This window comes from Callorhinus ursinus, unplaced genomic scaffold, assembly GCF_003265705.2.
Source record: "Callorhinus ursinus isolate GAN/ISIS: 27379988/994484 unplaced genomic scaffold, GSC_fseal_2.0 scaffold37, whole genome shotgun sequence".
Taxonomy (NCBI): Eukaryota; Metazoa; Chordata; class Mammalia; order Carnivora; family Otariidae; genus Callorhinus; species Callorhinus ursinus.
The window spans coordinates 8,300,396-8,310,180 of record NW_027397099.1 but is presented as its reverse complement, the minus strand read 5'-3'; the positions used below and the strand labels follow the sequence as shown (position 1 = coordinate 8,310,180).

At 40.7% G+C, this 9,785-nt stretch overlaps 1 long non-coding RNA gene across 1 annotated transcript; it reads right to left on the bottom strand.

Annotated features, from left to right (window-relative positions):
* Positions 1-239: 239 nt before the first annotated feature.
* Positions 240-6,509, bottom strand: LOC141370519 (uncharacterized). Its single transcript, XR_012374598.1, has 3 exons — positions 6,394-6,509; positions 5,164-5,369; positions 240-523 (listed from the first exon to the last, which is right to left on the bottom strand). It is a non-coding gene; the product is annotated as an uncharacterized lncRNA (long non-coding RNA).
* Positions 6,510-9,785: the final 3,276 nt, after the last annotated feature.

Below are 9,785 nucleotides of genomic sequence, written 5' to 3'. Positions count from 1 at the left end.
CTGGCCTTGCATCTGTTCCCCCAAATTTCCCATCTGTTCACTTATAAGACCCTCAATCTGTTATTCCTCCCCAAAGGATGACACTCAGTGGTCCCCCTGAAGCTGAACAGACCATTTTAGCAGAGACTCTGTATTACAGGCATTCATTTGTTCATTAATTCATTTATTTACAGTGAGTGTGTTGTTCTCATGGGGAAAGGGACATCACCAGGGAGGAAACCTTCATTAGAGCCCTTAATGTTGAAGACCACCTGTGAAACTCAGACAACATCCAAGCAGCCAAGAGTTTTTTAATCATTTCAGGCTACCTTAGGAATAGATCATCAGGTCAGCTTATGGAGGTGGACTCCTTTCCAAAGAGATTGGTGAACCCATGGTAAAATGAGGAACCAAGATCCCAGTAGATCATGGACACTGCCTCTGTTACAGGAGATGCAGTGATGAATCCATCAATGTTCCTGCCCTCAAGAAGTTCACAGTCCAGACCATGTTATTCCAATGAACAGTGTGAGCACAGAAATGTCTACAGGGAGGAGAAAGAGATTATATCTTTGAAGATACTTGAACATACATTAATGAACTTCACCTTTCCATATCAAATCACCTTTTGAACATGGAAGGAGAGCTAATGAGGACCCAGAATTTGAGGAGTGAAGTGGTAGGAGCCAGCAAAGACACAGCATGAAGGGACTGACCCAGGGTCAAGTACGGATGCATCTCCTCAGAATAGTAGGTTATTCCTGCTGACATGAAAATGACTCAGGGGGCCCATCCTCTGTGATGAAATCTTGGAAAATCAGGCTGAGTGAGAGGGATGTGGACATAGAATACAGGGAGACATCTTGAAACAGAAGAAAGGAAGCCAAACAAAGACAAGATAGAGGAAAATTGGGCCTCAGACAAGAGTGAATTCTCTGTCACTCAGTAAGTATCACTTCTTCCTCATCTAAACCTGAATAAAGCAGAGAGGAAGCAAATGAGCTGGTCTATTTGATGTGGGGCTTGATTGACACTGAAGTCTGAAGCTGTAGAGTGAGGGGCAACAAGAGGCCCTATTCATGGTGGCCCATGATGCAGGGTGATCTCGGGCCCTATCAGGCCATTCCCCATCCAGGGGTCTCAAGTGCAGTGTATGTAGGGACAAGTAGCAAGACAGGTGGTAGTAGCATAATTTAATAGAATTGGAAATAAGATCCCAGGTAGAAATTTGGCTTTGATATACAATGCCAAGATACCTACAGTCATAGTGAGGAGGCTAATATCTGGGACAGGTCATAGGAGCAAGGAGAATGACAAGGAAGGATTTGATGTCCAGAGTTCTCCCAAGACCTAGGAGAGCTAGGGCTCTTGAAAATAAGACACCTCTTGGTGTGACAATGATAATGGACCTGGTCAGGGTTATCTCAGGGTAAGAGCATAATGGAGAGCTCAGGTAAATACTATCAGTGATGACAGTGGACCCAAAAAGGACATGGTGGAACGAGGGCCAGCATTAAGTGGCTATAATAATAACTTTAGGCTGTCTCAACATTGGAATAAATGGAAGGCTTGGAGTAGGCAGCAGAGATGAATATGGGAGAAAGAACAGATGCAGGCTCTGCAATCATTCAAACCTGGGTTTGCTTTCTACCTCTCAGAATGAGGATGGTGGTGATAATGATGGTGGTGGTGGTAGTGGTGGTGGTGATATCTTTATCTTTGGTTACATGAGTGTTCAATGAGATAATGAATAACAGATACTTTGAGCATGGTAAGCAATCAATACATGTCAACTCCTACTACTAAAAAGACCTGGAATGTTCCTGCAATCAGCCACATTCCCACCTCTTCACATGGCAGCTATTATCCAACACTTCAGTTCCAAGCCCCAACTTCCGCCAAGATAACTGCCACCACCACAGCAATGACAACAGTAAAAATAGCTAAATATTGTTGAGTGTTTATTATAGGTCAATAATTCTAGTTTTTTTTAATATTATCTCATTAAATTCTCAAAAATTATGAGGCATGTACTAGTATTATCTCTATTTTATAGGCTTAGAAATCCAAAGAACAGAGAGGCTCATTGATTTATCCAAAGTCACAAATCCAACTCCTCACCATTTCTGAGGCTTCCTCTAGGAAAGCTTTGTCCTCTAGTCTATCACTGTTTGAAGCCCCCCAAAAAACCCCTCTGTGTGGGCCAGCAAGCTGATTCATCTTGATGGGGTGGGAAGCGTTGGTACATATGCTGCATATATACATCACTCCACATCCATCAAGCTGAGGACTGGGTATGTTATTAGGGAAAGCCCTGGGGATAATTCCTTCCAGAAAAGGGCTCTTTACTCCATGATTCATTAAGGCTTCCCCTCTCAGAGCTACCTCTTGCTGAGGTGCCAGCAGCTCGTTTTCACAGCAGTGCAAGAACATTTCCTTGTCCTCCAACAACAAGGGTTCCAGTGAAGATTTTCATTTCCATTTCCCCCTCTAAGAAGAAGGCTCAGAAGCAAAATTCTCATTAAATATTTATTTCCTTCTCCACACCCCTTTTTCAGTATGTTAGACCCCAACAAACCTCCTTAATCACAGGGCAGTCAAACCCTTAGGAGTTGGAAGTGCTGACTGAGAAGGAAGGGCACCAGACATACTGAGACGGGTAGAAACAAGGAGTTTCCTCTGGAATTGGAGAGAATTATACACTGGCCAACTGACCATGAATGCTGCTTGGATTTGAGCATTTGGCAAATTTTGGGAAGTAGAACAAACTTCCCTTTAAATTGTTGGAGCTCACCGAAACTATGTCCATGTATGTGTCATCTCTCCCTGCCCTCTTAAATTGTTCCCAAGTCAGTTTCAGATTTTATTCTCTGGTTCTGCTTGATCACATCTTTCGTGGGATTATCCATGTTCCATGTCTTGACTATCCCAGACAGTCCTATCAGTGTCTGTCCCATCTTAGGTGCTGGGAACTCAGTGACCCATCCACATCCACTACACCGACTATGACAGAAACAATATCACCAGCACACAAGAATGTCTAAAGGTTGCTCCCTCTTGGTATGAAATGGGTATGCCTACTCTCTTCACCTTGGACATCCTAGCTGTGGACCTTTGAAATCTACACTTTACTTTAGCCTTGTTGGTGTGATGGTCTGTGTAAAAGCTGGAACTTTGAGCTGTTTGATTCTGGCTTCCCAACTGAACCTAAAATCTGGATCCTCTGTGTCTCCCTTAATTGTAGGGAAAAGACTTCCTCTGCCAGTATCGGTCTCATTCAATTCCCCCAATATGGCTGTATCTGAAGAGACATGAGAAATGAGCCAAACCATTAGGGATTTTGGAAAAAGCTGATTTTTGTGGAGGGGACTAAAGATCTGAAGCCATATCCCCAAGGTTGAGGGGTCAGTGGCTAGGCCAGGAAGCCTATATCCCTTGACTGAGACCTTTACCATCTCTTACTCTTCCTCAACTGAGATCTGATCCTATATGCCAGAGCCTCATCTCTGCTTTGAAACCCTCAGGAGTGAACTGGCCTTCACCTATTGCTGACCACTCCCACTCCTCAACCTCCCAGGACACATTTTGCCTAGCTACTCTGGAATTAGATTGAGAAATGAATACTTCTAAGATTATGTTTTGGTTGGGGGTAGTGGAGATTAGTGTTCTTTCTGGCTCTAAAAGTCAATTATTTTAACCTTAACAGAAGCCTATCAAGAACCTTCACTGTAGGGGTGCCTGGGTGGCTCAATTGGTTAAGCATCTGACTCTTGATTTTGGCTCAGGTTATGATCTCAGGGTCATGAGATCAAGCCCCACACTGGGATCCATACTGAGTCTATGTAGAGCCTACTTAAGATTCTCTCTCTATCTCTCTGCCTCCACCCCCAATTCATTGTCTCTCTCTCTCTCTCTCTCTCTCTCTCTCTCTCTCTCTCTCTCTCTCTCTGCCTCTTGAAAGAAAGGAAGGAAAAGGAAGGAAGGAAGAAAGGAAGGAAAAGAGAAGAAGGAAGGAAGGAAGGAAAGAAAGAAAAAAAGAGAAAAGAAAAGAAAGATGAAAGAAAGAGAAAAAGAAAGAAAGAAAGAAAGAAAGAAAGAAAGAAAGAAAGAAAGAAAGAAAGAAAGAAAGAAAGAAAGAAAAGAAACGAAAAGAAGAAAAGAAAAAATTCTTCACTGTAGACAGAAACATGGAAACTCAGAGAGACTCCTGTTCTTACCCATTGAAACAGGCAGTCAACACAAGTCTAGAAATGGACTCAAGCTTTTTGTAGCTCAACAAAGCCCTTAAAAAATTACCTTATATTGTGTTTTTCTCTCACATCCTGTGTTTTTGTCTCATCAATTCTTTTGGAAAGAGTGTCTAGAAAAAGCTGTTTAAAGTTGTGAAATCCATCATGATTGCAACCATCCTAGTCAGATGGGGATGGAGGGAGCTCAGAGAAAAGAAGAGGTTTAGACACCAATTTATCACTTGTCCTAGCACTCAGGGCTACTAGAACCCCAGTGATTTAGGAATTAGTTCCTTAGAAGAGCATCATTAGGCAAAGCTACTTTAAGGTTAAATAAATACAATTTGCACATCAAATGATCACCTGTGACTTCTCCCTTTCTGTGTATGTGTTTTTAACCACTCTCAACCATAACTAGGCAAATGAAGGACACAAAAGCTACAGCATTTGGGATATAGTGCTAATATTTACAATCCTGGAATTTAAGACAGAATAGAGACATTTAGCCAGGAACAGCGGTAGAGAATATCCCGAAAGTGCTTCTTTAGTGTGGGTAGCCCTGGCTGGGAAGCCCTACTATATTCCAGGCTGATGAATCACAGTAGACTAGTTGTGTGGGCTAGCAAAAGTCTGCCCCAAAGGGTTGGTAGCCTGTTGGGGCCAAACAGTGGTCATACAGGCATCAGAATAAAGGGTAAAACTTTGGTTGTAACCTTCAATTGCTAAATCTTATTTCAGAAGACTGTAATAAAAGGTGTTAATACTCTTAGCCCAATAACCCAAGACAGAGACAGTGCAGCTGCACCTTCAGAAGCCAATGGAGATTCTCTCTTTGCCAAATTAACAGAAGAATAAGTAAGAGATAATAACCAGTTCCCTGGAAAGACTGCTAGACAAAAAGACAAAATTGCCCTAGATCTACCCCAGATTTCCCATGTGCCCTTAAGGAACTCACCTTCTTATTTTGGAACCCTGGCTCATACCAACAAGGAGGAGATTTGATTAATAGTGTTTTCTCAGCTCTTCCAATGTGAAAATTTTATCAGTTTGTGAGAATGTAAGCTACCCCTTCTTGACACGTGCAGTCAACCTCTCTGTCCTTGGAGCATCATTTGATAAGTCCTTCTAAGTTATGTAACTAGTGAAGTTTTCCAGCTTATCCTGAAAATTAAAGTTCCAACAGTCAGCAGTAAGTCATGGCACCAGAAACCGGAAAGCTCTTGGGCTTGAATCATGTGCTAGAATCTGTTCCAGAAGAACCCCCTGAATGATGTCAGGACAAACCTGGAGTACCCCAGGTGCTGATTCTGTTCATAACCAACTGCCTAGCAATGCCTGGATCTTGCCAAAGACATAGGAAGCTATTGGGTTTCCCTTTAAAAATCTTTCTCCAGCTCAAGGTGAGCCCATAAAGGGGGATGATTTGAACTGGGTTCTGAGAGGTTAGAAGAACTGCTATTTTTTTTTTAAAGAAAACCTTCTGATTATAAAAAAAAGACCCTGAAAAATTTCAAAACATTGTTTCCAATAATTGTAGTGTGTGTAGTACATTTTCTGGATGTACAGAGTCTTCAATAGTGACCACTCTGCTTTGTAGATAACAGAAATAATTAGAAAATATTTCCTGTGCAACTGTTGATCTTTTCTTAATATGCAAGGGGAATTGGGCATTTAATAAGAGTATTATACTAGAAAGGAGACTGCATCCCAGTTCTGTCTCTAGGTCTCGGTCTTTGGCCAAGCCAGTGACCCTCTCTGTGCCTGCATGTTCCTAGATATTAAATGAGGAAGTTGAAATTCAATGTGCCTTAACTTTATTTATTTCATTCATCTTAGATTAGTTAGGGTGAGTGACAACCCAACCCACTTAGTGAAATATAAAATCATTGGTTTAATGAACTGAAGGGCTTAGCTTAGCTTTGCAACTTAGGGAGTATTCAGGATGATCCTTCTATATCCAGAAACATAAATATCATCATTGACATTTTCCTCTATAGTGACCAACCATCCCAGTTTCCAGGGACTAAGAGGTCTCACAGGACACAGGACTTTCAGTACTAAAACTGGGGCTGTTGGTTGGTAACCCTTCCCATCAGTCCATCACCTGATGCTTCCAGCCTTATGGTGCATCTCCCTATTTTCCCTGCCACCATCTTAGTCCTCACCTCTCCTTTGCTCTACTTACCAGACCAGTCTCCCCACACCCTGTAATATTGTGCTCACAGCTTCACCAAAGAACTGGTTTTGGAAAGCACTGCTTGATCATGACAAAATGCTATGTCAAACCCCTGAAAAACTTCACATTACCTGTAGGAAAAAAGCAGACATCCATTACATGGCCCATGAGGCCCTGTATGCCATGTCCCTGTCTGCGCTAGGTCTCATCTCCTGCCATCCTCTCCCCAGGCATTCCCCATAGCTCCCCTGGCCTCTTTTTGTGTTTCCTCTGTGCTCTGTAATGGTTAGTTTTATGTGTCAACTTAGTGAGGCCGTGGTTCTCAGATATTTGGTCAATACCAGTTTTGATGTTACTGTGAAGGTATTTTTTTAGATGAGATTAACATTTAAATCAGTTGACTTCTGAGTAAAGCAGATTGCCCTCCATAATATAGGTGGGCCTCATCCAATCAGTTGAAGGCTTTAAGAAAAAAGACTGAGGTCTGAGGAAGAGAGAATTCTGTCTCCAGACTACTTTTGAATTCATCATTTCTTCTCTGGGTTTCTAGCCTGCCAGCCTGCCCTACAGATTTTGGACTTGCCAGCCCCTAATATCTCATAAGCCATTCCTTAAAATAAGTCTCTTTTTCTCATACAACCATTTGGTTCTGTTTCTCTGGAGAACCCTGACTAATACATGCCCATACTCTGGGAAGAGGGGTTTTTTTGTTTTGTTTTTGCCATTTTGTTAGTAATTCCTGACCTCTCTGACTAGCTCAAACCTCCATACTGTCCACTACTCTGTTAAAATATTTTTATTTCTTAGACATAGCAACAATAAAGATATTTATATGATTTTTGACAAGTGCCTGTCTCCTCCACTAGAAGATGTTTTTCACTTATCCTAGTAGATGCTCATTAAATATTTACCTTATGAATGAGTGAACTTTGAATGAGTTATGTGTGTCATAGGGGAATAAACACTGAGAAACACTGATCTATTCCACCCCTTTTATTTTAAGGTTGGGGAAACTGAGGTCCATAAACTTAAGAATGTGCTGAAACTATATTAATTGGTTTTGCAATTATATCCAATTATTACTTTTGTGTTGTGAATTATTTTGAAAAATACGCACTGCTTTGGATAATCAGTAGTTGTCAATCCTAACCGCTAAGCAGTGCGAAAAATGTAATTATCCAAACTTCAACAGAATCACTGTCTTATTTCCATTCTCTCTTCTAGTAAAAGAAAAAAAAAATAGAGTGTGGTCTAAAAAGGAAAAGAGAAAAGAGGACTGATTAGTAATTTTTTCCTAGAGTAAATCCTTGGAATACATATGAGCTTAAAAATCTATGTGATTGTCCTTTTGCTTGAGTTTGAAAAATGAATGAAGAAGTCTATTGCCCATTTACCCGTGACGTATACTCATTCATTCAGACAAGCATTAAAGCAAATAATTATAGAATACCTACTGTGTGGCAGGCATTTCACTGGGCACCAAATGGGGAAGGGCAGTATGAATTAGTCAGTTACCACCTCGAAGTTGCTTATAATCCCTTGAAAGTGGTGATATGTATCCCAGACAAAACATTCAGTAGCACATTCCAATTAGAATTCCAAGTTTGTAGAGAAGAGGGAATTCACTTCCTGTGGGATGATTTGGGAAAGCATGATGCAGGAGGTGATTTTGGAATGAGGCTTTGAAAGATGAAACGTGGATATGGGAGAGGCTATTTAATGTGGAAATGCTGAGAAAACAAAGAAAAGACTGGAGGCTAGAAAAAACAATAGAAACAAAAATGCCTAGATTTATTCAGGTTTTGTTTCATGGCCTAGAGTGTAATCCTTTCCTTTCCTCGTTCATTCATTCATCTGTTCGTTCATTCAACAAATATCTATTGAATGCTTCCTCTGTTCTAGTCACTGAGCTAGGTCCTGATTATGGACAGAGGAAATCACCATTTGTATGGTCCCTGTTTCTGGAAGTTTCCAATCTAGTGGCAAGATGGACTTCATTCAATATTTTACCCTCTTGGTTTTTGTATAATTATAGGCTGACATGAGGGCTGTGAAGTAAAGAAACATGTCCTTTGAGGACAGATGACAAAAGGAACTTGGCTGGTGCCCTCCATTGGGAAAGAGATCCCAAAAAGTAGAATAAAGAGTTAATTAAATGGAGAAGGATAGTGGTACCTGGGTGGCTCAGTTGGTTGAGGGTCTCACTCTTGATTTCAGCTCAGGTCATCATCTTAGGTTCGTTAGATCAAGCCCCGCATCAGGCTCCATGCTTAGCGTGGAGTCTGATGTTCTCTCTCTCCCTCTCTCTCTACCCCTACCAGCCCCACCCAGCTCTCACACATGCATGCGTGCTCTCTCACTCTCTCTGAAAAATTAAATACAATATTTTTTAAAAAGTGGGGGAGGATGGTGTTTGCCAGAGAGAGGTGGGTAGGGGGATGGGTGAAATAGATAAAGGGAATTAAGAGTGCACTCATCTTGATGAGCATTGAGAAATGCATGAAATTATTGAATCATTATAGTGTATACCTGAAACTAATATAACACTGTATGGCAATTATACTGCAATTTAAATAAATAAATGGGGAAGGATGGGTGGAAATGGCAACTGATGATCCATTCAGAAGGAAGAGGTTGTTCAAAGGCCCTGTGGAAAGAGAGTTGGCCAAATAATGGCCATTACCTACCTCATTTATCTTTAAGATTTTTTTTTTTAGGCCTGTCTGTGGCTTTAGTGCTGCCAAAACAGGGTGTTTTTTTCCACATAACAGTAGGTTCCCCAACTGGCTGCAGGTTAAAATCATAGGAAGAGGAGCGTGTATGCTTTCTAAAGCTACCAATTTATGACTCCTGTCCCAACAATTCTGAATTAATTGGTATGAAGTGTGGCCCGAGTATTGCTATTTTTAAATAAAAATATTTTTTTATTTTTATGTTATATTTTAAAATAATTATTAATCATTATTAATAAAATTAAATTAAATAATAAAATAAATTAATACAATATTATAAAATAATATATTATTTTAATAATATGTATTATTTTATTTTTAACCCCCCCTTAAAAAGCTTCTAATGTAGAGCTGAGTTTGAAACCCACCCAGCAGTTCACCTAGCTCTTGAATAGATTAGCTGCTCAGGAATAGGGGAGAGCTCCTGAACACGAAGAGGCTGCCAACAGTCACTCTTGTTAAAACTCTCCAGTTGGATTCTGTTTTGTATTTCCTGACTGTGTGTTCACCAGGAGGACTTGGTTATTATACTGAAGTTAAATCTAGAAGTTGGCCATTAACAAACAAGCAGTCATGATACGATTCACCTCTCTGACCTCTCTAAGAAATGTGAATCACTTCCTTTTCTATTTCCCACAGTGCTTTGAGGTATTTCTCTTGGTATTTCTG